The sequence below is a fragment of the Cyanistes caeruleus genome, chromosome 16, assembly GCF_971803275.1.
Source record: "Cyanistes caeruleus chromosome 16, bCyaCae1.hap1.1, whole genome shotgun sequence".
Classification (NCBI taxonomy): domain Eukaryota; kingdom Metazoa; phylum Chordata; class Aves; order Passeriformes; family Paridae; genus Cyanistes; species Cyanistes caeruleus.
In genome coordinates, this window is record NC_141716.1 from 16,748,819 (window position 1) to 16,775,430 (window position 26,612).

Below are 26,612 nucleotides of genomic sequence, written 5' to 3' on the forward strand. Positions count from 1 at the left end.
CCTTGTCTGTAGAAAGAGCAGTCTTCCAAATGATGGAAGCCTGGCAAACCAGGTTTAGCAGTAGCATATCGGTCTGTGGGAAAATGCAGAAAAGTGGTGTGAAGTCCTTTCTGCATTTAAAATTTTTCTTAATTAAATTTAAATCATGCTAATTTTAAATTAGCATGAAGGTTTTCTAGCACAATTTCCTTGGGCTAGGGGAACAGAGCTTTACCAGATGTCCTGCGTGAACTGGTGTAGAATCCTGAAGCGTGATCAGTAGGATTTAACTGGACTATTTTACTGGATGGGGATTGTTGAGGGGGCTCAAGATGGGCAATGATTGTTCTAATTTCAATTATTTTTTTTGGATTTTGAGCCTTGTGTGGCACACAAAGCACTGTGTCTTAGGGCAGCAGCTTCATGTGCTTATATTTGCCTTGTATCAAGATGTTTGCAAAGGTAGAAGCTGGAAATGTTACACAATGGAAATTAAACAATATTCTACAATTAAAATTATACAACTGCTGCAAGCAGCATTATTGAAATCTGTAGCTATATTCCTAGTTACTCATTATGTATCTGAGGTTAAAAATTAATTGAAATAAATAAATGTATTTGATTTGGATTTTTCTAATTTCAAATCACCTTCAGAAACCCTCCAGTGCTCCCATTTGCAGCTCATATTTCACATAGGTCATATGCAGTCCTAAGTGTTTTTCATTGGAAAGTGTAAAGTGTAGTGTTACCTTTAGATTTCAGAGGCTTTGTTATGTACAACATGTATTTTGGTTCCTTGAATATACACTAGAAAATATTTTTAAAGATACTTACGAGACTTCTTTTTTAAACATTTCTCTGTTTTATGCTCAAGGTAAGCATTACAACAAAGCAGTAATATATAGGTATTTCAGTGAGAAGCACAAAAATTATAATCATAGTATAGTTTAAGGACAAAAATAAAACCAAAAGAGAAATCAATTCAGCTTTAAATTTTTGTGGGTGTTGTTTTTTATGTGTAAGAAGAGACTAGAGGTTTTAATTTTTAATTACTTCCATTCTCACAAACGGTAGCTTAGTTTCTTCCTGGAAAATGGTGAAGCCAATTCAAATTGAGGGTGAAACCCTCAATTCTGTTCCCACAGGCAGTGCTAACACCATAACCCTCCCTAAACAGGGCTTATCTTACACTCATTGTGTCAGCTGTGTCTTGGATATAAGTAAATATGTCTATGCTGCTTAAGCCCATGTTGGGCACTGTGCAGGGTTGGCTCACGCTATTTGAGTCTGTGAATATTATGACCTGTGATGGTTCCAGGAGCAGAGGAACAATTTGGTAGTTTCCCTGTGTAGTGTTGAAGACTGTATTCCTGATAGGTGTCACAGTGCTTCTCAGTGGTTTCATGTTTATGTGGATGTGGTTTGGGAGGAATAATAAGATCCTGTATTGCTTTTCCCCCAGAATTCTCAGTGTTCTGGATGGTCAGGCCAGTTATTATGCAGAGCAGTTTTGATTTGGTCCTGCTGTGGAAAAGGTTGGGTGACTATGCAAAGCAGAGTTCAGAGCTGGTGAGAGACTTCAATAATTTCACTTGGTTTTCAGTTCTGTTCTTGTAAATTCTGAATTATAAATGGGATTTGCTAGATTTTTAACGATCTTACTGATCACTCACCATTTGCTATCTGGTCATATGCTGTTGTATTCTGTGACTGGTATAGCACCATTTATTGCAGTAATCCAACGGGTGCTGTGGGAAGCATGGAAGGAATAGCTGTTTGCATCTGGCTATTGTCCTTTCCAGACTTGGATGCATTTCTGTATTTTACAATGGGCCTAGTTCCCAAAAGGAGTTTTCCTTATTTTACACAATATGAAAACAGGATTGGTTATAAATGTAATGTTCAATTTTAAAGAAACCTTTACTATTTGGTTATGTATAAACCAGACTCTTTTTGTAGTTACTAGATGGACTAAAGATGTGAAACGGCACTTTTTTCCCCCCTGCAAGAGCTGGAACTGTGGCTTTTACTTGTGTGTTTGAACAGAGGAGATAGGCAATTAGCTGCTTCCTTTACATCTCTGTTTTGGTGATTAAACTGTGTGTTACACCTTAAATTGATCTAAAGACTGGCTGCTATGCAAAGGGGTTGGTCATATTCTTGCTCTCTCTTGTACCACCTCCAGCCTTTACTGGAGGTTTTCCTCATCCAGTTCAGTTTGCTGAATAATCAGAGTACTAATCCAGCCCCTCTGTGTCCTCATCTCCCCAGAAGATTAGCTTTTGCCAGGTAAGTAAGCTGAGTGCATTCAAAAAAGGTGTGAGGAGTACCAGAAACGTAATTGATTTTTGTTGTGTAAGAGCACTGTTCTTTTCTAGCAGTAACCGAGAAGAGCATAAGGTCAGGATGTATAATAGATACCTTTCCCTGATGACCTTCTTGTCTCTTGTCATTTGTAGGCTGTCAAGAGGTAGATGTTGTTTGCTTTTATTTTGTTCATGGTTAATGCATTTTTCTTCTGTGAACTAGTCTGTGTCTCCCATCCATTTAAATACAAGGTACTGCATCCCGGGAGATTTTCCAGCGCACAGAGTCACCCTGTAAGTTCTGACTACCTCTGGGTTTTTTTTGTTTTGAACTTGACAGCTTCTGGCTTCATTTCCTATCTCTTAGCTGTTGTATTGTTTGGACACAGTGAAGAACTGATGTCATTTTACCTTCTCCATTCAGTTAATGATTTTACAGGTTTCTGTTGTATGTCACTGCAGCAATCTCTGTTTCCAGGCAGAAGAACCTGAGCCTGATTGATTATTCTCCATTTGTGTTTTCAGACCTTGTTTCCTTTTAAAAAGTATTTTCTTTTCCATTATGTTCCCTTGAAAGAAAGGAGCAGGCACTGCATTAAGATGCAGCCATTCTATATTTTTATATGGTGGTTTTATTACTAATAATTTTCTAACATTATTTTTCATGTGTTGAATGACTGAACTGATGCTTTAATCAATCTGTTGTGACTCTAGCAAGATTTTCTGAATGTTACTGGTCAGTTTGGAGCATACTACTCTATGTGAAATAAGAACCATTAATCTTCAGACTGTAACTTCATTTGCACTGAATTTAATCTGTTATTTTATTTCTCCATTATTACTCTCAGAGGGTTTTTCTGCAGATCTTCAGTCAGCCTTTCTCTTTGCTCTCAGAATAGTTTGTATCCTAAGAAGACTTTCACTCTGCTCCTTGTCCCTTCATCCAGACTTTATGAATACGGTGTTGTAGTAGAGTGCTGCAAAAGTCTCCATGCAGTCTCAATCCCTGGGAAAACTGACCACTTATGCCCACCTTCTGTGGTCTGCTTTCAGCTGCTTGTTAGTCCAGGTGGGGGCTTTCTCACTCAGGGTTTTCTGAAGTTCTCTGGATGTTGACTGTGCAGCAGTTCTGTCTGCTGTGAGCGCTGCTCAGGGAGAGGCTCTCATGTCTTGTGCCCCTCTGGCGCTCCTGCTGCCCTGCAGTGAGCCCAGTCTGCAAACAGCTTGGGCTGGAAATGAGCCCAACAAATGACAAATTAACACTGATTTAGTGCTGTTGTACTGGCAGTATACAAATGCAGGGGTTTAATTAGAATCAGTTCAGTCAGGTAAGTGCATGTGTCTGTGCTTGCTGCTGCTGACTGAAGCTGTGAGCTAATGGGCTGAACTGTAGTCTAGACTGAGGCTGTGTGTCTGTGTAGGTACTTCCTATCTTGAATGGTCCCATTTGATGCTGTAGTTAGATTAGCATGGCTTGGTGTATGAATTACACCTGGGTACTAATTCAGTCGATTTTTTGACTGTGTCTTGGATGGTTTTCCTGTGCTGGGGCAGATAACAGTCTGACCCTGTGTTAACATCTGGAATTCCTTAAACAAAGACAGTGATTAAGGAGGGGATTTAGTGCATTTATGTAAATTAACAAGGATCTAGTAATACCTTTTATACTATATATGGACTTTATTCTAATTTAATACCTTTTATACTATATATGGACTTTATTCTAATTTATTTATAAGCATCAGAAATATTTAAAAATATAACTGTAAATTCACAAATATTGCAACTGATACCCTTATAGTGTTTTGTAAATTCTGTAATTATTTGGGTGTCTGTGTACATTCAAGTTTTCTAAATAGTAATATAGATATTTAATGAAATTTCTGTTCACTAAATTGGTTTTTCAGATCTGTTCCTGAAAATTTGCCTGGATTCTTCAGTACTGTTGTCACACATAGTTTTCTGCTGAGGGTTTTTTTTTTACTGTCTTTGTGTGGAAAGGTGCTTAAGTTTTCAATAGCTTCTTTTGGCTGTGGTCATTTTGAAATTTATTACTTAGCTAATAAAATCTGGAGGCAGGGGGATGGGTTCAGGTTCTGAAGGATATTTCTACCTTTGCATAGGCAGAAAGAAAAACTTGGTTTGTGTAAGTTTTATGACTTAGATTGGAAAAGGAGAGCTTGTGTTTGGATTTGTTCTTTGTCCAGATGGTGGAAGATGCGACTTAGGGAGTGGTTCAAGTCTGCCTTTCTGTGCTGCCAGCTCACATGCTGTGTGGCTTGTCTCTGCCTTGGTGGAGAGCTAATATAACAGTGCTGGGTGTCTTGGGCAAGGACAGACTGCTCAGCTGACAAAGAAGTGTTTTTAATCATTGTATAACTCTACATTTGTGATTTTGCTTATGTAATTTATTCTGAGACAGTTTTCCAGAAAGAAATGGCCCTTGTTACAAATTAAACTTCTTTTTTCCTTTGTCTTGAATGCAAAGGTTATCAAATATGTATCATATGGCTCTCAGGAAAGCCAGGGAAGATCTCTCTCTTACTTTACAATGCAATTGAGCTTTATCTGTCGTCTGACCTAAAGAAAGGCACAGGGCTTGGTGAAAATCTTCACGTGGATTAGCTCAGCCACAGAATAAAACTATTCTTTCCTGACATTTTTTAAGTAGTAAATTGAAAACGTTCATTCCTTTAAAAAAATAATCTGCAAGAGTTTTTTTGTTACTTCTAGTAGTAGGTGGATGGAACTCCCAGCAGGTATTCCTACCAATTCATGTTTATTAAATAGTCTGTGAGGTTACCTGTCAGTGAGCGGCCTCACTGCTTCATCTCCCCACAGCTGAGCATGGTCACACTGCTGTGAGGTTGCTGGGAGGTCCAGGAGTTGAGAACAGAACTGTGGCAGGGCTGCTGGTTCACAGTGAGGACATTGCTTTAAGAGGATGGATACTATTCAGCATTTTAAATTGTGCAATGCCTATATAATGCAGCCATGGTAGCTGCTATTACTGGTGTTGTAAGAAACATAAGAAAAGGGTTGCTTAGATGATTGTCCATCAAGGTGTCTCCTTGGGGAGTCCTTGGCTTGCCTGCATTAGCCTGTATTGCTAGGCTGTAGCTCGAGTTGTCTCCCTGGCCACAGTGTGACTCGTAGTGTCAGGCGCTGCACTCTTTTGTGCCATAGAACTGAATTACTGCAACTGAAGAGTTGGCATGATCTTGGGCTTTCAACTGACATTTTTCAGTTACTGACCTGTCATTGTCAAGATTTCGGCACAAATGTCTAAATTGCAAAAGGGCCAGACTTCTCCAGCAGAGTGAATACAGAAGCACAGAGGGGGCTGTAGCTTTGTTTGTACAAAAAAGCTAATGAAGTAGTTCAGGTCATTTCTGTTTAAGTGTAGTTTTGTTTTTCCAAAGCCTCCACCTCAGAGAGGAGCAGAAATATGGGCTGTGTGCTGTAGAGATCTAGGTGTACCCCAGCCTGGGAACACTGCCATATGGGGGGGTCTTGACATAAAAGAGTAAAGGTTTAAAATATTTTTTTGGCCACATTGATCAGAGCAATTGCACAGGTATTCCATGCCTTTTGGACATTTAATTTCTGTATTTGTAACTGGTTTAAATGGACTTGGAGCTCATAGCTGTCCTGTCCCTGGACTCAGTTGTGGGGCTGACCACATAAGGCAGGACCCAGAGACAAGTTGCCTGTGATTTCAGCGGATCACAAAGTTTTTCTAAGCTTCTGCTAAAATGCCCCAAGCAACTTGAAGTCTGCCTGCTGCCAGGCAGGCTTCATGAAGTACCTCCACATGTGTGCAAGCTCTGTTGCTTTCCAAAAGCTTTTTCTCTGATCTCTTTAGCGGCAGCTCAGATCTTAGAAAATAGAAACCATGAGCATTTCTCCTGTTTCCAATATGCAAAACAGTTACTGATGAGGAATTGCAAAATGTGATACTTGCAGTTGGAGAAGCTTTTTAAAAAACTTAAATCCAGGTTGATTTTTGTTGTCCTGGTATTTGAATATGTGCTTGTTCGACTGTATTACATGTTGTCAGAGTATCTGTGACCAGACTCTTTTGTGACAGGAATTGTGACAGATTTCTCTGTGGCCCTGCTCCAAGGGAAGGAGCCATCTCAGGTCTGTGATGCTTACTCAGAGGTGTTACTTGCCTTAAATGTGGTTGACTGTACTGCAGCACTCCCTGTCACTCAGCCAGTGTTCCAGTTCCCACCCCAGACCTGCAAGGAAGTTAAAAACCTTTGCTGATCTGATTTCTTTGGGGACTATCCTGGTTCTTCTGAACTTCTGTGGTATGCATGGGAAGCGTAGAGGTGGAGGTGCAGGGATAAGGAATGCCATCATCTTTGCTTTCCACCCCCACCCTCCCCCCCAGTCCTACTTTCTGATATATCTATACTTTGGGTGGTAAATGGAATATTTTTTATAATTTAGTATTTTAATGATTGCACTGAATGATCTTAGAGGTCTTTTCCAATCTTAATGTCATCCCATCTTTCTGGTCCCTCTCTGGCCTGAGATGGTCATACCAAAACAGTAACAGAGACTTCTTGTGCCTTTCTTACCAATGATGATGGTTTTGGTTTAGTTGGTTGGTTTCCTGTTGATGTTGAGAATGTCTTCATTAATTCTTTGTAAATATGTAGGAATGTTTACAACAATTTCCGAATTTTACGTAGCCTGACAGTGTATCCAGGTTTTTGATCAGTTCTTGAAATCTGGGAAACTAATGGTGTCAGCACCAGGGCTGCCTGGTCACATGTGCTCCAGAAGCTTCACAAGGATAATGAACCCTTAAGCCCTCTGGATAGTGATTGAGCTTACACTGTGAGAAATAGCTTTTGTTGTGACATTTGGTAGTAATTGCCTAAATGAAGTGTTTTCAAGGGGAATTCTAGGCCACTATAATTATGTGTATGCTGCACTCACACCAGTATAAAAATGATTTGTTTAAAACCAGTTTAAAACGATTTGCAGAGCTTACCAGGTGATTTCTTGGTAGGGGTGTCCTGTGACTGTTCCACATGAATGCATTCCACTTCTTGCAGTGGTTTCAGGTGTTAGAAAACTATATTTCCTTCCTGAACATTGTTTTCCTCGATAGTGCAGTGCCTTCTAAAATGTCAAAGAAGTCTGTCATTCTGCTTTGTTTTTTTAAATTTTTTAAATTTTTTTTGTAATTTTTATTAACTGCGATATCCAGAAGGGAGCAGAATTTCTGTAGGAATTCCAGCATCAGCAGTGAAGAGCAGATGGGAATGTGCAGTGCTGGGAGGCAGAGCAGAAGCAGCTTTGGGGAAGGGACAGTGAGCTGAGTGCTTGTGTCACTTGGGGCTGACCTTCAGCTTTAGACTGTGCTCAAGAACTGGTTTGATTTGGGAGAAAAAAAACTTTAATCTTCTTTTTTCCTTGTTTAAAAAATGTTTTGTTGAGGTTGCGAATCAAAGCCCAAGACAGCCTTCAAATGGCAGCTTTGGAAATTGTGTTGCATAGGACTTCTCAGATGGAGGAGACATTCACAGAGCATTATATTATCTTTTTTTGTCAGTAGTAGAAGAGTAATGCAGGTTTTTCCTTGGGCCTTACAAAAGATAACTGCTTTTTTGCCCTTGATTTTAATTGTGTCATTTTTCTTTAATAAAGACAGGAGTTTCTTAACAATAAAAGCAATAAAACAGCCAGAGAAGCCTGTGCTCCCTTTAAAAAAAGGAAGAAATAAGGTAAAGTCCATTGTATGGTATAGTAAGCTTTGAAGAAATTCATAGTAGAATAGAAATATGAATTTAAAACTATGTATAAATGCAGGAGAAACACCATCAATACTTAATTTTCATAAAATAAGAACTATTTAGGCACATATTATTCATCTGTTTAGGGAAGTTTCCAGAAAATGAATCTCTCTGCTTTCTCTCATTGGTAGGTAGTGGTTGTTGGGGAAAAAAATTGAAATGGTTTGAAACACATTGTACCAGAAAGCTAAATTTGTTACCTGAGGGTGTTAATTGTCTGAACAGAGAGATGTTGTAATGCAGATACCTTGCTTATCAAAAGTTTTATTCCTTGATGTGATGTATTAATGTTTTCTCAGATCTCTAGCCTTCAACTGTTCTGGGTTATGGATTGATTATAAACATGGCACTTATGCTGCTATTTTTATCCTGTATCCCTATTAAAATGAACTGTTTATGTAGAAGCCATCATCAGTCAACTTGTTTGCCTAAAAATGACTTAAGCAAATACAGTCTTTATATTGTCAAAACATTCAGTATGGAAAAGCTCACAGAGTTTAAATCCTGATCTTTAAACATTTAATTTAGTGAAGTCAGAAGTATTTTTATCCTATCCTAAATCCCTAGACTAAAATTTTCTTTTGTGTTTTTAAGAAAACCCTAAGGTTTCTGAGCAGTAGTGATTCCAGAGTCCAGGACCTCAGCTTTCAAGACTGGCACTTGCCTTTCCATCCATCAAGGGACTTGTTCCATGCTCCTGGTCTCTGCTTCCCTGCAGCAGGGTTCAATAGTCTGCATGGATCAGAGGTATGGGGAAAGGCAGGTTGTGGGGAGAAGAGGTGCCTTCCTCCTAGTGTCTTCTGGTGCCTCTGAACTCCTGGGTGCAGTTGTAGTAGGAGGAGGATCTCTTTCTCTTGCCTGGCCAAACAGACGAAGCCTGCAGTTGTTTCTGGGCAGCTATTAGGAAGTTCCATCCTTATTTTACTGGCATACCTGTATATTCCTCATTTTTAAGGGATGAACAGGCACATCTTAATATTGACAGCTGCTGCTTCTTCCTCTGAGCACCTGCATTAACACATCACCACTGACCTGGTAAGAAGCTTGGGGGAGTGGTGCTGTGCTGTCTCTCTCATGCCGTGACTAGATGAAGAGTGATGACTTTTATTACTGCTGACTGCATAGTAGAAGGTAGAAAACAGCTTTCAGTCAGGGATGGTGAGGGTTCTGTTTTCCTCCAAACTGGCTGCAGGGGCATTGCAGGAGAAGTAGCCTTGGAGCTTTTACCTCTTTCTTGGTTTCTCCTGACTGCATCTTCATTTGAAGGAAAATCAAAACATTTAATCTCTAACTGAGGTGAATATTTAACAGGAGTGTATCAGGTGCCAGTGTATTGGGCTGCAGTGGAAAGTGTTGGTCCCTTCATTAAATGCAAAGTTATTCCATGTTGACTCAAAAGATCCCAAGAGAAACAAGACTACTTAATCCCAGTGTGTGGTTTGGTGAAGGAAGTGTGAGAAATATTCATGCTCCTGTGCTAAACTGGAGTTTCAGATAGATCAAAGAAACTGACTTCACTGTATTGAGTAATATTGACATAAGAAGCATTGCCTGAAGGTTCAAGAGGACCAAGAGTACAGCCTAGAAAGAGATCATGATGAGCTCACTCAACTAAACCAGATCAAGCCATTGTTTTGAAAAGAGTGCCTGAGCCTTTGATGATTCCCTCTGCGTCCTACATTTCATAAAAGCTCTTGAACGAGGAGTGTAGCATTTCTCTGCAGTGGATGGACACTTTTTCTTTGCAGCTCCTAGTGTAGCTCATACACAAATAGAGCAAATGTACATAAAAGGACTAATTTTAAAAAATGTCATCTTGATGTCAAGAGAGAAGCATGTGGGCATCTTGTATTTTAAAATTCTGTAATAAAAGAATATTTTTCATGAAATTCCCCACTCTAGTAGTGGTGGACAAAGCAGGGCATTATGTCAAAGGTTGCATGCACATTTATGAAGGTTTGTGGCAGCATTAAGGCGCACTTCTAAAGAGAAACTCTGACATGACTCCCTGAGGAAGTGTGGAAGTCCTATAAAGCAGTAAAATCATATGAATAATCAACACTGGAGCTCATTATCAGCATAATCTGGCAAACTTGAGTATAAGAGAACTAGAAAAGAAAAAGAGGTGATGAGAAAGCAAAAACATGGAATTAGAGGAGAGGAGACATTGAACGGTTTAGGACCTTGCACCTTGGAAAGAAGCCACTGGGAGGACAAAGGGAAGTAATAAAGCTTTATGAAAGGGTGACTGGTGGAGGAGGTGAGGGAAGAATAACTGGCATTTCTGAGACCATGAGGTTCTGTTGCGACAGCCAATAAAAATATAGCTATAAATCAGACAGATGGAAGATTTATTTTATACAGTGTTTTCACAATATTAACCATTGCCAGAGGATGATGTGGAAGCCAAAAGCACAGAGAAGTCAAAGTCAGAAAAAGAAACTGAAGACAGGTAACATTTATTTGTATCAAAAAACATACATTATCATAGTTAGCTTTGAGGAAGCATGAAAAAAAATCCTGTGGTACTAAGTGATAAGGTAGCATTTTAAGTTCAGCAGAGTGAAGTAATGCAGCTGGAGAAGAGCCCCCACTGTATGTGTAGAGTGATGAGCTTTGAATCGGTTTTCTAGTCCGAGGCAGAACTGGGGGTTGTATTCGGCAACTCTATCAAAATATTATCTCATTGTTTAGCAAATTGAAGATCAGATGCTTGTGGAAAAATAATAATGATCAAACTAGGAAACTGTGGTGTGTAAGCTCACAGTGCACCTGTGTTGTGGGCAGCATGAGTTCTGTTGCTCTCAAAGACCCAGTGAAACTGGGAGAGATTCTGAAAAGGCTGATGTGAATGATCAAAATAAGTTCCTTGTAAAGAATGCTTAAATAGATCAAAGCTCTTCAGTTTCAAGAAGATATCTCTGAAGAGGATATGATGGAAGCACGGTCTTAGCAGCACAGTATGTATGTGAATCCATATTCACTGTCTCTTTTGATAATAGGATTAAGACCACTAAATGGAAATAGTGGGTAGCAGGCTCAAAACAAAGTGAGATATTTGTAAAGTGGGAGCAGGACCTCCTCCTTTCTCTTTGGCATTGATTTTTTAATCTGTTGGAACAATTCCCTGGATTTAAGCTGATTTATTCTGTAGTTAACACTTCATCAGAGTGCTGTTCATGAAGCTTTGTAAGCTTAGCTCTAGAGCTATGTTCACAACAGAAATCCTTTTGAATGCTGGGGTAGGTATATGCAGCCTGGCAGACTAAAATGGTCCCTCTGATCAATTTTCATTGGGAAAATCAGTGCAACTTATCAGCAAAATATTGTAGTAGAAATACCTGGTAAAGTCAAATACAGTTCCTGCAGCTTAGGACATAAAACTTTGTCTTGTGTCTGGTGTTTTCAGGTTGTGATTGGAGTATTAAAACTTCTGTGACAGCAAGACCTAATTTACCCTCTTTGTCTGACCATTACCTGGGATGGTGGCATTTTCTTAGGCTGTGATGGTAGTTCTAGCTGCATCTACTACAGAAATAATATGACATTAAAATGCTAACCAGTTTGCAATAGTGTTCTTTTGGGATTGCTCCACAGGAGTTAGAGAAGCAGGTGGTTTTGGATTCATAGAAACTGGATATGGTTTCAGTGTACGGGTACTAGTTATTTGTGGTTTGTTACCTGTGCTTTGTTGTGTTTGCATATTTATTGACAGAATTGTTTTCTTGCCATTTTAGGCTGATTTAACAACTTGCTAAACATTTCTTTACTGAATTGTAAAGACTTCACTAACTTAAACTCATAAACTACTCAAGTGAACTGTGCTTTTGAGTTGTGTATTAACATCTGCTCCTGACCTACAGAAGGGCATCTGGTCACAGAAGCATGCCATTATTTCCAGTTCATTAAACAAAAGCTATGATCTTAATCTGCAAATCCTTGAGATATTTGGAGTTTGAGAGAGTAGGGAGTGGAGTGGTGGAGTCTGCTGGTATTGCTGAGCTAACCCCTCATGGTCCTTGCGTGAGCACGTGGTCTCAAGGACTTTGTGTCTCCCTGGGGACACCTTGCTCCTGAGCAGGGCACGGCTGTGCCCAAGACTCAATCGGACTCTAGAGGTGCTGAGGAAGTGTTCGGTGGAAGGTAAGTTACTATCATTTTACTTTTAAAGTGTTATTATGATCCAGAGTAATTGTATTACTGAGGTTTCACAGATAACTAAATGTCCTGTGATCTGTGAGTGCTCTCAGACCTCTCCACTAGTCAGATAAAACTCATTAGCTGAAATTGCTGTGGACAATGCTGAAAAGAGTATCTATGCTTTGGTTCCCTCATGGTGCCTTAAATGAATATGATACTCCTTACAATTGGGTTTGATGTCTGATTGTACCAAAACTCGCCTGACTAATACTGTCTTTCTTACATCTTGTGGTATGGCTACCCTTCTTCAGAACATATTAAATATTTTCTGAGGATTATTTTAGATACCACAGCTATAACATTGCAATACTGGACATGGAGTATGTAATACAGCTGCCATTTTCCAAAAGGATATGGCAATGAAGCTTGGAAAGGGAGGAAAAAAGAGTAATGTTGGAGTGAATAAAACTTCAACACAGAAGTAACTAGACTTTAATTTTATGTCTGAGATGCCTGCATCAGCTCAAATTCTGCTTAAAGGTTAATATGTGAGAAATGTGCAAGTAATATTGCAGAAAGGTAATACTACATCAAGTAGTATTTCATAATTTCTCTCCAGGTGAGTGTTGGCAAGCCAGCCTGTCTTTAGAGAAGGTATTGTCAGGCTTGTGTAGGGTTGAGACTGGTCTTCTAATCCTTGCTGTTTGCCGGGGGCATTGGAAAGTTCTTTCTCTGGACAGTGCATGTGGGCACTGGGAGTTGTGACTGCTCAGAGCTGTTCAAATGGGCTGTCAGAAAGAGTCTTTGCTAAAATCTCCAGGGTGTGTTACTTTATATTGCATATTTTGGGTTTTTTTTGTGATGAAGGACTATTCTGTATATAATAGGTCAAGCTCTTGATAATTCTTATGACTCAAGGAAGGAGAGAGGCACCAAGATTTCATGGGCAAGGCTGCCTTACTGTTTTTCTGCAGCACAAAGTGTGAGAATAAATAACTTCTGTGTAAACAAGGAACAGCAGTGTTTCAGTGCTTTGGGACAGAAGCTTCTACAGGACTTGGGAGGGACAGATGCTGCCTGAAATACACATGGATGTACAGGCAAAGAGGAATTATTGTCAGGTGCTCTTCTTTTGCCATACCGTAGACATTTGCTCTTGAACTGAATCAGACTGGATGATGCATTATCAGATCTTGTGCAGTTCTTCACGTGTTCTTTTTCTGGAAAATATTGAAAATATTTTTCAGAATTACCAATCAATTTACTATTAAGCCTGTTATTTTCATATATTAACATCTGCCCTGAAAAATTTACCAGGAGATTAATTTCTGCTCCAACTATGCCTTTAATGTGAAATATCTGAGTTGACTCCTTATTCATTATAAAACAGTTCTAGAAAGGGAATTTTTAAACAGTTCTGATCTGTTCATTTTCATTTTTGTTTTTATTCTGGCCTGTGATATTTTCAGGTTAAAAATCTCATTGTTTATAACACTTGCAGCAAGTGATATTCCCTTGGATAAAAGGAAACTACTTTTGCTAGGAGCATGGTATGTAATGCTAGAATCTACATCCTTAGAGATTTTCAAATCCGTAAGGCCCTGAACAGCTGGATCCAGCTTTGAAATTACTCTTGATTGGAGAGTAATCTCTCCTCCAGAAATCTCTTCCAGCCTACATGGTTTTGCAATTGCATCCAGGTCCCATAAACAGAAACCTTGCCATGTTCCTGCTGCGCTGTTCTTACCTGCGAAAGATGCTGTGAGCAGGCTTCTCAGAAACTAGCTCTTAACTCTTAATTGTTGTGGTTTTAAACCATTAGCTAAAATATCACTAGAAAACTTACTTATTTCTTGCTGTGAGATATGGATTAGAACAAGAGCAAAACAGGCTTAAAACTTAAAAGGAACAAAGAAAGTTTATTAACAAAACTACAAGAATAAGAAACCAGAATAAAACTTTCAGAAACCCTTTTTCTCTACTATCCAACAATTCTCTTGTTCATATGATAACATAAAGAGACAAAAAACCTAGTGGTTAAAACAGTCCTAATTTTGCTATAGTCTTCTCATCGATCTTTGTAGAGAAAAATAAGTTCTCTTCTGCTAATTTATAGTGTTTTTCACAAGAAAACCATTTTCCTCATGGCTTTCTATTTCTCTGATGCCAGCTGCCTGGAAACTCTGTCATCAGTTTTCTCCTCCCGTTTCACACTACGCTGAGGTAGGTTTTTTGGGCCATGAAGTCAAGGGGTGTCATTTTAAGGATGAGTTATTCAAAGGCAAAAGTTCTCTTAATTTGTCTCTGTGAGCATTTCTGGTGACAGGAATTTTCTCTTTTCCTCTTAAGGGCTATAAATCTTCAACAGCTATCACTTCTTTTTTTCTGTTTCAGCATCTACTTCTACTACTTCACTATTTGCTTAAATCCACACTTTGAAATACTCCATTCCTCCCAATATACTCTGTCATGAATTAAAGGAGTTTTTTCAGAACACTATTGTCTATCTCCAAAGCTTTAACAGAAGAATATTTTAGCTTATTAAAGCATTTCCTTATTTCTCTCTCCTATCTGAAGCGTAATTCCTTTCATCACTGTCTTTGATAGTTTGTTGTTTCTTTACCTGTTGGTCACCCTTTCTTGCCCTCTTCCTGGAAAAAGGATTAAATCTGCAAGTCTCATCTGGGTAGTAAAAGAGTTAAAGTCTTGCTCAAGCCGGAGGCGTTCATGGTGCCAGGTTTCAGTTCAGCGACGCTTAGAGCCCGGAGTCTCTCGAGAAGTTTCGGCCACCCCAGAGGCTTCTCAGGAAGCTGCAGCAGACCCCGGCCCGGCCAGAGCCTGGGTGAAGCCCCACAGGCCCCATCTCCCGGCCGGGAGCCGCGGCAGGCCCAGCCCAGCCCCTGCCCGGGCCGCATGGGCTGCGCAAGGGACGGGAGCCAGCTGGAGCTCTGTTACCTTTCACAGCCAGGAAATCAAGAGACAAAGAAATTCCCAGGCTTAGGTCATAAGGTAGTGTTCACAGGTTGATCTCACTTTTCAATGGTCAACGTTACTGTCAATTCTCAGAAATGACCAGTTATAGGCCAGGAGTAAAATTCCCATCAGCTTCCAGCAGCCTAAACTTCTTTAGGTGTTTCCCTTTTTTTTTTTTTTTTTTTTTAAATGCCAATCCAACACATTGAGGAATTAGTTTTAGGCTTTGGTGTAGTCAGCTTTTTCCTTCACTGTTGCTTTGGTGTAGTACATCTTCATCTCATGCTGATTTTTAGGGAATGAAATCAGGAATTGATCTGCTGTAACCAAGTCTTTCTAAACACAGAGGGGTTAAACATGAAAACCATGAGATGGTTCAGCTTTATTCAGAACTAGAGTATTAGGACTAAATCAGTTGTATTGAGATCTTCAGTTAGTTTTTAAAGAAGTAAAATTGTTGTATTTTAACATCTTCAGGGGTCTGTTTACAATAACTGTGTGTCTTAGTTGACAATTGTCTTTGGGATCGTGGATTTCCATGGTAAGATATGTGATGTGAAACTGTCTTGATTGTCAATGTTTCCTATATCCCAAATGTACAAAACTCAAAAATGTACAAAATTTCACTTAATACAAACCACCTTAACTTGCACTGTTATTTCTTAATGAAAACTAAACTCTGAGTTGATCTAACCCATGGGCTTTGGCGTGGAAAAGTTTGGGTGAGGAAAAAAGAAGTTATTGCTTTTACCTGATTGATACTGCAAGCAAAAGCTATTTTGATAGAAGCAGATTCAGCTTACCTTTCTAAAACTGCTCTTTTTTTTTTGTATAAATTGTTTATCCAGTCCAGTTCACACAGTAGATAGCTTCAGTTTCTGATTTTGATCACTCAGATTTTAACAGGAATTGGTGTGGAGGTGAATGAGGAAAGGGAGGGAAAGAAGGATGGAGAAAAAGGGAAACAGAAGTTCTGTTGACATGCAAGGTCTTGGATCTTGCAAGTCTAGGAGGATGTGCCTGCTGGACTTTTGCAGATCTCAGGCAGTAATGACCAGAGCTTTTGCAGGAAGAGCTAAACTCACAAGCAGCCAGAACCAAGAGCATGCACTGGACATCTGTAGAGAGCAAATTGGGTTTGGGTGAACATGGAACTTGGTGACTAGGTCAGTTTCCTCAGGACTATTTGACAAGATTTGGGAAGGTATGTTTGGTACAGAGCGCCATCTGCCTTTGGCTTCTAGCTGCTTGCAGAAACGCATTCCTAATTCTATGAAAAATGTCGCTTGCCTTCTAATGGTATTTTAGGTATTTGCTTTATATGCAGTTTTATAACTGACTTCAAACATGACTCATTCTTATGAATGATGTTTGGCTTAAGTAGTTGGTGTTTTCTGCCCTAAGTCTCTATTGTATTCATGCAGGTGTTTGCAGGTGTCCTTATAATTTGTAAGGGAGGATACTTACAGTGGCTGAAAGAAAATGTCCATTGCTGCATCAGAGAATCACAGACTGTTTTGGGTTGGAAGGGACCTCAAATATCTTATTTTAACCCCTGTGCCATGGGCAGGAACACCTTCCACTAGACCAGGTTGCTCAAAGCCCCATTCAATCTGGCCTTGGACACTTCCAGGGGTGTTTCTACTCTCTCTGAAATAAGACATAATTAATTACCTGTTTTATCAGAAGGCTTCTATCCATTTCAGAAACTTATAACATGGATGTCCATGCTGATATGTACTCAGGTATTCATTTATAGCCCAGGTTACTTGCTTCCACAGAGCACCATGAAGACTCTACTGAGTTAGTAAGTATGTTTCCCTACCCTTTTGTATGTGATCGTCAACTTATACTGCTGGATTTGGAGGCAGTTCCAGAGGTCCCTGCAACTCTGGTCCTCATTACATGAGCTGGTTCTAATGTTTATGTGACTGTCTGATAGATTCCTTAAGCTCACTAATCCAGCAGAAAGCTAGCCTAGCAAAAAGTCTGCATTACATTTGCTCATATTGCAGTCAAGCATGCCAGACATTCCCCAAGGCAGGGTTTGGGTCCTGGCTGCAAGGGAACGGAGCAAAGGAGAGAGCTTAAGGGTCTAGGTTTTCTTTCAGAGGCTGTGATATGAAACTCTAGTTCCTCTGTATGTCTTGAAATAATACCCTAAAACAGGGCAACTCAAATTAGCAAAATCAGAGTTCTGTCCTGTGTTCTGTATGTACTCCATCTAATATGGGATTTATCATACCCTGAAGCTAAGTGCAGGCTCCTGCATATCATCTGGCAGTGTCCTGAGCATGTACATTATCTGCTCCCTGATTCAGCTGAAGAGCTAACACTGCCCAGACACCTGGTTTCTTAAATCCAACCTCAAATTGAGATACTTGACAGATTTAGAAAACAGATGGCACACAGGGAGCCTTTTCATCAGTCAGTTCACTGATGCAAGTGAAAGGTAGTCCTGGAAAAAACACTTGAGGGAGAGGGTAAGGAGATTTGATTTGCCATGTCATTGCATAATCATCAGCCTGGTGTGAGGGAAGGAGAGGAAGGAAGTTCTGTCTGGTCTAGGGAGGGAGGACAGGAGCATCCCTTTTTGCAGAAGCTCACAATTGTATTAAATAAGTAATGAAATTATCTCCTGAATTGGTCCTGAATTGTCTGTCGTGTATCCATTACTGGTTTTAACTATGCCAAGTGGAGTTACCTCTCCTGGCCAGCTGCCTCAGAAGGGATGTTTCAGCCTGATATACACAAGGATGTTTTTTGCTTTGGAAGCAAATTCACCAAATGGAAATAATGGAAGGGACAGTTGTGTGGCAGTTGCCGTGGGTCTGAAGTAATGCTACTGATACTTGAGGAGAGGTTGTCCTTCAATGACACAGGTTGGGCCAAAATAAAAGACCTTGTTCTGGGAAGCTCAAGGAGCAGTACTACATGCATAAGAGGAATATTTCATTAATGAAGAAGATAAAAATCTTATTCTAGCAATTTGTTTTTCATACAATGTGTTCTTAAAATTTGTGTCAGTCCTGTGAATGCCCCTTTTACAAGCAATCTGCAGTTAGAGCAGATTAAGATAGTGAAATTGCATCCTGAGGCTTATTTCTGTCTTCTGTGTTCTTTGATATTCTTATTAACTATCAATATTTAATATTGAGTAAGATGTACTTGCTATGATAAAACTTACAGATTCTCCCATGTCCATTGTGGTGGATAACTTGGAATTGGAGGTCTTGGAAGTGTTTGATCAGCTTTTGCCTGGAAGTATACTACTTTCTGATGGCCAAAATGCATTTTTTCAAGTTTGAGTTAAGAAGAAAAGCTTGTGGTTGCTCTGTGAAGACACTAGAAGTGATTTAGATGTGTGTATATATATATATATACAGCACAATGAAGGGCTCTTCTTTCCCTGAATGAGCTGCACAAGAAGCATTTGTGTCTTCTTAGCTGCTGAGGAGCAGAACTATTTGTCCTGAACTTTGCAGGACAAATCACTGACATCACTGTCACAGACATCACATCACATCGCAGACATCACTGTCTGTGATGATTTTTAAGTTTGGTTTATCCAGATTACACACACACACACACACACACATATATATATATATATATATATATATAAATATATATATGTATTCCACTGTACATGCCAAGAGATCACCTTCACCAGTGAGTATGTTACTATGTTGGGTTTCGGTTGTACCATTTATATATTTGAGTGAACACTAAGTTTAAATGCAAGTTACTCTACAAAGTTTATCCTATGCATTTGATTTAAATATTTTTCTTCTGTCCCAGTAGCACCCCACACAAATGAACTAAAAAATATCAAAATTGCATTAGAAAATATGAAAACTCAGGTCTGACTAATTCTTTGTTTAGCTGTACAATAACTTAAATTGTGGTTCCTCACAGACAGCAAGAAGGCTCAGATAAGTGTAATGGTTATATTATGGAATGATTTAGGCTGAAAGGGCCCTTAAAGCTCCACCTTCCACTAGACCAGGTTCTTCCAAGCCCCATCTAACCTGGCCTTGGATGACTTCAATTTAATGTTTAGTAACCAGTGAAAATGCAACTTTTTCAATAAGATATTGAAATGTGATATTTAATGATAAAAATCATTGTTCAAATCTCATTTAAACAGATTTCCAATTCACCTTGCTGTGGAATGCTTTACTTTGCTCAATGCAATATGTATTCACATTAGATTAATTTTTTTTTCACTTAAAGTGTGAAAACTCAGTTGATTAGTAGGAAGCATGGCTGAAATGAAGCAGAAACAAGCTTGAAAATAAAACTCCAGAGGAAACTGAAGGATCTGGTGGAAAGCAGTCAGATTTCATCATAAGCTGCTTATGTTTATGTTCCTGCTGAAGACAGCATTTTTCCCAATTGCCTGGTGTGGCATGGGCGGGTGTGTGCTGGGGAGCAATTGAGGTCAGCTACACATAGTGCTGAAGGGTGGGGACACAGGACAGAGGGGAGAGGGCAGGAGGAGAAGGTGCTGTGGATGTGCCTTGATAGCGACAGTGCTGATGAAGAGCTACAGTTTTTTCATTTGGACAAGCATCTAGCCAAAACCTTCAAGAGCCCTCACCGGTGACTGGGTGGGACCTCCTAAACTACAGGGCTAATCCAAGTAAGTGACTCAGTAGAAGTGAAAGCATCTTGGAACAGATCCATTTCATCGTGTCCTTCACCATGAAGCTGACGAGAGGGGCTCTGTGGTTTAGTCTGAGCTGTGTGAGCTCTGGCACTGGGTAACGCAGATATTGCTTCAGAGTGGTGCCATTGGGCACAAAAGGACATAGAACTTCGTGAGAGTAACATGACTGGTGGTAACAGTAACTGCTTATTTCATTTGCCTCAGGGAGAAGGGAAATGCTGCAAAGTCGTTTGAAAGAGATACCATGATCAGAAGAGACTCTTTCAAGACAATAATTTGCACAATTTTCATCAGAGAAATTTCTCATTCCAGTTTATATCCTGGGTGTCCCCACTCTAAAACTTCTTGGACTGTCCTGTATAGGGGGTCTCAGCATAACTCAGTGTTTTCATGGGCACTGGTCCAGGTAATGTAAAACAATTTAAAGACCTTTACAGCATTCTTGTTTAGTCAGCCCTATAGCTGATGCCTGTTAATTCAGGTGATCGGCAGGGACAGTATCCTGCTTGCTGAGCTCAGTTACACTCATGGCAATTTGACACTGCTTTTAATTAAAATTGGATTCATCCAGAATTAATGGAAAGCTGGGCACAGACCTTTTCCTTACAAAACCATTGTTCAATGTAGGTGTTGTTTAAACACCTTAAAAATTATATGTACCAGCTGACCTTTCTGTCCTAGGTGTAGCTCAGATTTCAGGGATGTAAAATCATGGTGAATTAGGAAGCTGCTGTTGCTTTGCTCAAGTGCAGTAATGCCTTAAAGAGCTAGGAATAAGGCAACACACTTTTGAAACAATATTAGTATAGGAGGTAATATAAAGGCTGGTCTTTATTGAGGCCCTCCAGGGGCAGGAGATAGGGAAAAATGCCCACCCCCACATAGGGTGAATACCGTTTGGTAAATTTAGTGAATTAGTGTATTTGACAGAAATCCCCAATTAGAAGCACAAGTGATGAGGTAACTCCTGGTTCTACCCTTTTCTGAATTCTCGCCCCCCCTCCCCCTTAGACAAGAATTAAACTTTATGAAAATGTGTCTCAAAGAGCTGGTTTCAAACTTGGCTCCCAGAGAGCCTAGCCTTGGGCCCCCAGAGCTTGGAACCTCTGGAATGTGTTTTGTCTTTCTGCCTATCAGGGTAGGGAAAAGTACTGGAGTTAGCTAGGGACTATATAACTATGCAACAAAAGTCTAGAGAGCTATGAATATATATGAAGGAAATAAAAAAAAATCATTTTGGCAACAGCAGAAGCTGGGACTGCACTGGTGAAGCAGAACACAGTTTCTTTCTGTAGGCATACAGTTTGTATTGGAGGTAGAGCACCATGTGGCACATTTCCCAAAAATACATGAGCTGGAATGAAAAGTGAGTAACCTTGGAAAATATTTTGATACTGAATTTGGGTCCTTTGCCTGTTTCTCTGGAAGTTTATCATGTCAGCCAGCATTTTAGTATAGAAAATAGAAACTATAGAAATAGCCTGTGCAGGTTTTGGGAGCACATCGCTGTCCAGAGACTTGCACAGGGGAGAGGAGCAACAGAACAGGAATGCCCAAGGGTCTCAAGCCCCTTAAATGAAAATTAGCTGAGATCTATATGCCAAGACTGTGGTTTGCTCAGCCATGCTGAGGAGCCCTGCCAGGCAGATGGTTTTCCATCTGTGGCACAGGAGGCACAGGAATTAGGAATCCCCTTTTAAAGAAAGGGAGAATTTGCAGTGGAGAGCTACACATGGCTGAAGAAATAAATACCTGAGCAGCAAACCTGCAGATCATGGGTAATGTACTTTGGTTCTGGCATGGGTTGTAAACTGTGGGTTTGTTCCTATCTTCCTTTGTCTGGGAGCAACACTTCTGCTTTCCATTTTACAAGATGTAACTAGCTTGTCAGGGAGTGGTTCTCGGAAACCTTACCTGGATTGTCATGGCTGTGAGTCCCTAGAGTGGAGCTTCTTCAGCTTTCCTCTGTTGTCTGCCAAATGAGGGAGCATATGTTTAGGTACATTTAATGCCATGTTTTGTAGCATAGCTTGGCAACTAATGAGTGTAATTTTGCCTCAGTGTGTTTAACATATAAAGCAAGAGTATAAGTGGCTATGGAAGTAACAAATTATAAGATGTCATCAAATTGAGGTGAAAACCCAAGAATTTTTGGCCTCTGAATGCAAGGTTTTGTTGCACTGAGTTCTTAAATTGTGTGGAGAGGTTGTACCTCCATAAGAAAACATTTGAATTCATGATGCAGCTCTTGCAGCTTCTAACCCTGCAGGGAGCAGTTGTGCCAGAGCTTCAGTGACCAGAAAGCAGAGCTTCAGAACCTACAGATACTGCAGTTCACACTCCACGCCTGTAGTACTCATACTCTTGACTTACTGAACTGTACTCCAATTTCTTTCTTTGTATATTGAAATGATGTAAATTGAGAACAGCCTTGTCTTAGAGTGAACATGCAAATGCATGTTTAAGACCTTATTTATAGGTAGATGGTTTCTTTCTGGGGCTTGCCTGCCTTGTTTTTTGGTAGCCTTCTGTCTTCTACCCTGATTCTAGTCTCTGTGCTTAATGATTCACCACATCTTTTGTCTTACTGAATTTCCTGTTTTCTTGTCTTACTGGTTTTCAAAGAGCATAGAATCTACTTCAGCCTTTAGGAAACCTTTGAAAAGGGACAGATAGCTTCAGTTGGAGGATTTGAATGCATTTATAGTAATATATAATACAGTAATATAGGCAAGAGGAGTACTTGCAAAACAGGTGGTACTATTTTTTATAGAAAAAATGTATGATTTATACAGGGATTGTTTCAGGCAAACCTTTTGCTTTGCCTGTGGCCTGTCTTTTACAAAAATCTTTTGAGTGTTACGAATATTTATGCTGCTTTGTTGTGGCATTTTAAGCTTGCTTTCAGCTTATGAAATGGCATGTTTTTTTCTTTAACTAATAGGAGGAATGGAGAGAGGAAATAGTTTCCTGGGCAGACAAGTCTGCAGAGCTTTTACAAGTAGTCTTTAGTATGGTTGGAACAGAGGATAGCCCAGCTCACCAACACCCCACCCTTTCCTTTGCCTCTGCACTTGAAGATGTGGTCTATAAAGGTCTCTCTACTACAAAGCATCCTCTTTTGAGAATTTTTGTGGCCTTTTTTACTCAGATGGGCCTGTTTGCCATTATTTCAAGCCAAAACATATGTTACTGTTAGCATAGCAGGGTGCTCAGGTGCAGTTGTGGCAAATAGTCATATAGAGCTAGTAGATTTTATGCTGTAATGACAAATTACACAAATTTAATCTAGGGCAATCACATTGAGCTTGCTAAGACCTTGGGAAGAGAAAGGTACATGTGTCTGCCAGTGTAATATCCTCTGACTAGATTAAAATGAGGTCCTTAGGCTGTGTCAGCCATTTTCTGGAGAGCTTACTAGTGAATGGATTGGGAAGAGCTGGTTCAGCAAGCTAAAAAAGCTGCTTGCAAGCAGTGATGGGAACCCCCTGTGTCGTTTTGATTGGGAACGGCTTTTAAGAACGACAATGGACTCTCAAGGGAGTCACGACACGAGAATTCCTTAGTTTATTGCTTCAGCTCTGTCTTATAGACAGATACGTGGAAAAGTACAGAAAGGAAACTCTTATTGGTTAACAAAGTACTACATCACTATCATTGGTCAGGGGCACTTTGCTCCCCCTGACTCTCTCTTGCAAGGAGAAACAACAGGTTGCAAAACAACACCTGCAAGGCTGTTTAGTATCTCTGAGAATTGTTTTAATTCCTTCTCATATTTTTCCCAGGCTAGGCTTCAGTCAGGCCTGAGAGCTATGTGGCCTGCAATAACTACAGGCACTCTGGTTCAGATTTAGCATCCATACCCCCTGTGCCTTTTCCTTTATAAAACTTTACAAGCTAGGTGAAGAGATAGAGAATCAAAATGTTTAGAAAAAAATCCACCATCTGAGGCTGTGCAGGTTTAATCTCTCCGTCTGATTTTGCTCTCAGATGAGCAGTTCTCAGTGACTTCCTGGCTCACCTCAGTATTTGTTTCCCACTGGAGAGATCCTTCATAGGTCTTCTGGGTGAGAATGTGTTAAGAGCAGGGGAGCTTCCCAGGCTGACTGTGCTGCAGACTTATAGCAGAGCAAGTCTCTTACTGTTCTGTGAACTTCCCTACAGAAGTTTTCGCAGTTATTTGAACCCAGCTGTTGTTAAGGAAGGTTGTCTCTTCTGTCTCAAGGAAGTTTCACATAATTCTCAGCACCCAAATCAGCAGCCCTTTTTTGTTGCTACCCAGCTTGCTTTAAGGAAAGGGCAGTGCATAGTGCACGTTATGGCTAACAGCAGCCTGCTCTAGAGACCTCCCTTCCTGTGAGACAGCATTTGGAGCAATAGTGGACCAGGAAGATAAACACCAGGTTAATTTCAGAGTTTTTAAAATATTGTTTATTAAGTGCACTGTAGTTGCATCTAGAGACCAAGTATTAAATCAAAGTTGATGAGATAAATTCATTTGATAATCCTTGCTTTGAACCCCTACTGGGTTTTTATTTTTCTCACATAATTAATGATTAATTACATTATTATTTTAATAGCATTAACTATCAATATTATTAATTATATTACTTATATTATTATATTAATTATTATAATTATTAATGTAGTGCATGGTTATAAAATGTGTCCCCTTCTCTAGACTTTGCACACTTCATGGATGTGCTTGTATTGACAGCAAATGGTATACCTGGGCGTTTTTGTGTAGGATGCATCTGAGGCCTCTCTGGGACTTTCTATAGCTCAGGGGAAACTAGAAGAAATATCTGCAAGGCTATAGCAAAAGTTTCTTTGAGCAATCTAATGCAGAACAATTGGTGCCCTGAGGTGTCCTTTGATTAGCCACAGCTCAGTAGAGTAGGGTTATTATATTGGTTCCCTCCTTCTCTGTAGGCTCTGGTTTAGGCAAAAATGCAAGGTGTCAACCCAAGACTCAGGAAAACTCCCATGTGTATAAAAACCCACAGAGAAAGGTGGCTGGTGTGTGCACAGTTTTTAATTCCTTTGGGTAGAGTGGGAAACTTCCTTGTCTCTTGAGTGACCCCAAGAATAAGCATGACCTTCTTGCCTGCCACCAGTGGGTGTCTTTTCAAGGGACCATAAGAGAAGGGTTACGCTCTCCAACTAATGAGGTGAAGGTGATCGTTCTAGTACGGTGTCACCTGCCTGCACCTTATCTGCAGATAAGCTGTGTGATGCTTGTTTGAAATTCCTTTTGTGTCTGTAACCTCATGTGATGCTGTTTCAGAGAGAACCTGGTAGATGTGCTCTTGATCAGTCCCAGTGTATGTGGAAGTTGTAATTCCTTAGTAGAAATATTTGTTTATTCCATAATATCTTAGTGGTATGACAGTAATGAGCTTTCCTCTGGGGCTTACAGTGCACTATATAATGGCTCTTACTCCTCTTCTGAATAAAAATTCATTGTGGGGTAAGGGGGTTATTGCCTGTAGATTAATCAATTTCTTGAAACTGTCACAACTGGTATGTTTTACAGCGAAAAAAAGTCTAAAAAAGAAAAATAATTGAGTTTCCCAAAGCAAAGAAACTAAAACATATTCGTGTTCCTATGGCTGATTTTCAGAGGGAAAGGCATTTTGTGTTGATTTGTTTCCTGACAGACTGGCTTCAGCCACACTTGTGTTATTCCTGTCACAAAGGGTGCAGCTTTGTGCAGCACTTGGGGTGCGAGGGATCCCTTCTCCCCAGTGCATATTAGTGTTGAATTAAGGTGAATGGTGAACGCAATTGTTCTTTTTCCACTCTTTCTTTTGTGGTTAGTAGCCTGTAATATCTTAGACAAAGATATTGGTGACAGTATTCAAAAGTATTTTCCTAGCATGCTCATCTGATACTCAGGAAGTCCACCATATGCTTACTTCTGTTCCATCAAATCAAGTTGATGACTTTGTTTATTTCATCTGCAGTAATAGGTACAATTTTCCTGAACAGTCAGGTAGTCTGCACCATCAGGTGTGATAATCTCTTGACAGAGCATTTTTCATGTTGCTGCAGGTGCTTGCACTAGAAATTCTTCTGTCTAGAAACACAGCTAGAGCATCTAGAATAAAAATTAAATGTGTTGTAAACTCAGCCACATTGTTTCTCTATCTTCATTGCTGTATTTATACTCAAAGATTTCTCCTCTAGTTCCGTGGCAGCAGCAATATCCCACAGACATATGGCAGCTTCTTATACCATTGATTACGTTTTTTTTTACCTTGCTGACTCTGCACCATCTGATAGAATGATGGTTTGGGCTGCCATGCTGTCAGTGTTGTCTGCACATCTTCCACTGGACCAGCACTCTCTAGGGCCATTTTTATATCTCATCTTGTACATCAAGGGCTTCCCTGAGTTCTGAACTCTTACGTCCTGCCAGCAAGGAGCATGGATCTCCACACCTCCATCTCCTGTGTGTGGATGTGGTTTTGGCTGTGTGTCTCAGGGAAACAGCACAGCCTTGCCTTGGGTGGCAGGATGATGGGGTTTGAGTATGTAGGGGACAACAGGGGAAGTCAGTATTACTTCATACAAAACAGTTTTTCACTCTGCTGATCAAGTAATTTTCAGTTCATTTCCAGACATGCTATGGCTGAAATACTACCAATGCATGGAAGTAGATGCAGTTTCTCACTTGAAAGGCCTGAGGTTTCAGGGGCAGCTTTCAGTGGGCAGGGCAAGGAGTAA

General features: G+C 40.0%; 1 protein-coding gene across 13 annotated transcripts in view; it reads left to right on the forward strand.

Annotated features, from left to right (window-relative positions):
- The window catches only part of NDRG3 (NDRG family member 3), a 62,714-nt gene that overhangs the window by 1,379 nt on the left and 34,723 nt on the right, over positions 1 to 26,612 (forward strand). The window contains exon 1 of one of the 13 annotated variants that reach the window (XM_023940051.2): positions 12,049 to 12,241. The exons of 5 other annotated variants lie outside the window; for them this stretch is intronic. The gene's annotated coding sequence lies outside the window, so the exon portion shown is untranslated. Of the gene's footprint in view, positions 1 to 12,048; positions 12,242 to 19,693; positions 19,857 to 20,910; positions 21,250 to 21,273; positions 21,662 to 26,612 lie in introns of those variants that run through there. 7 more of the 13 variants (XM_023940048.2, XM_086853572.1, XM_086853570.1 and 4 more) reach the window with 7 other exon arrangements.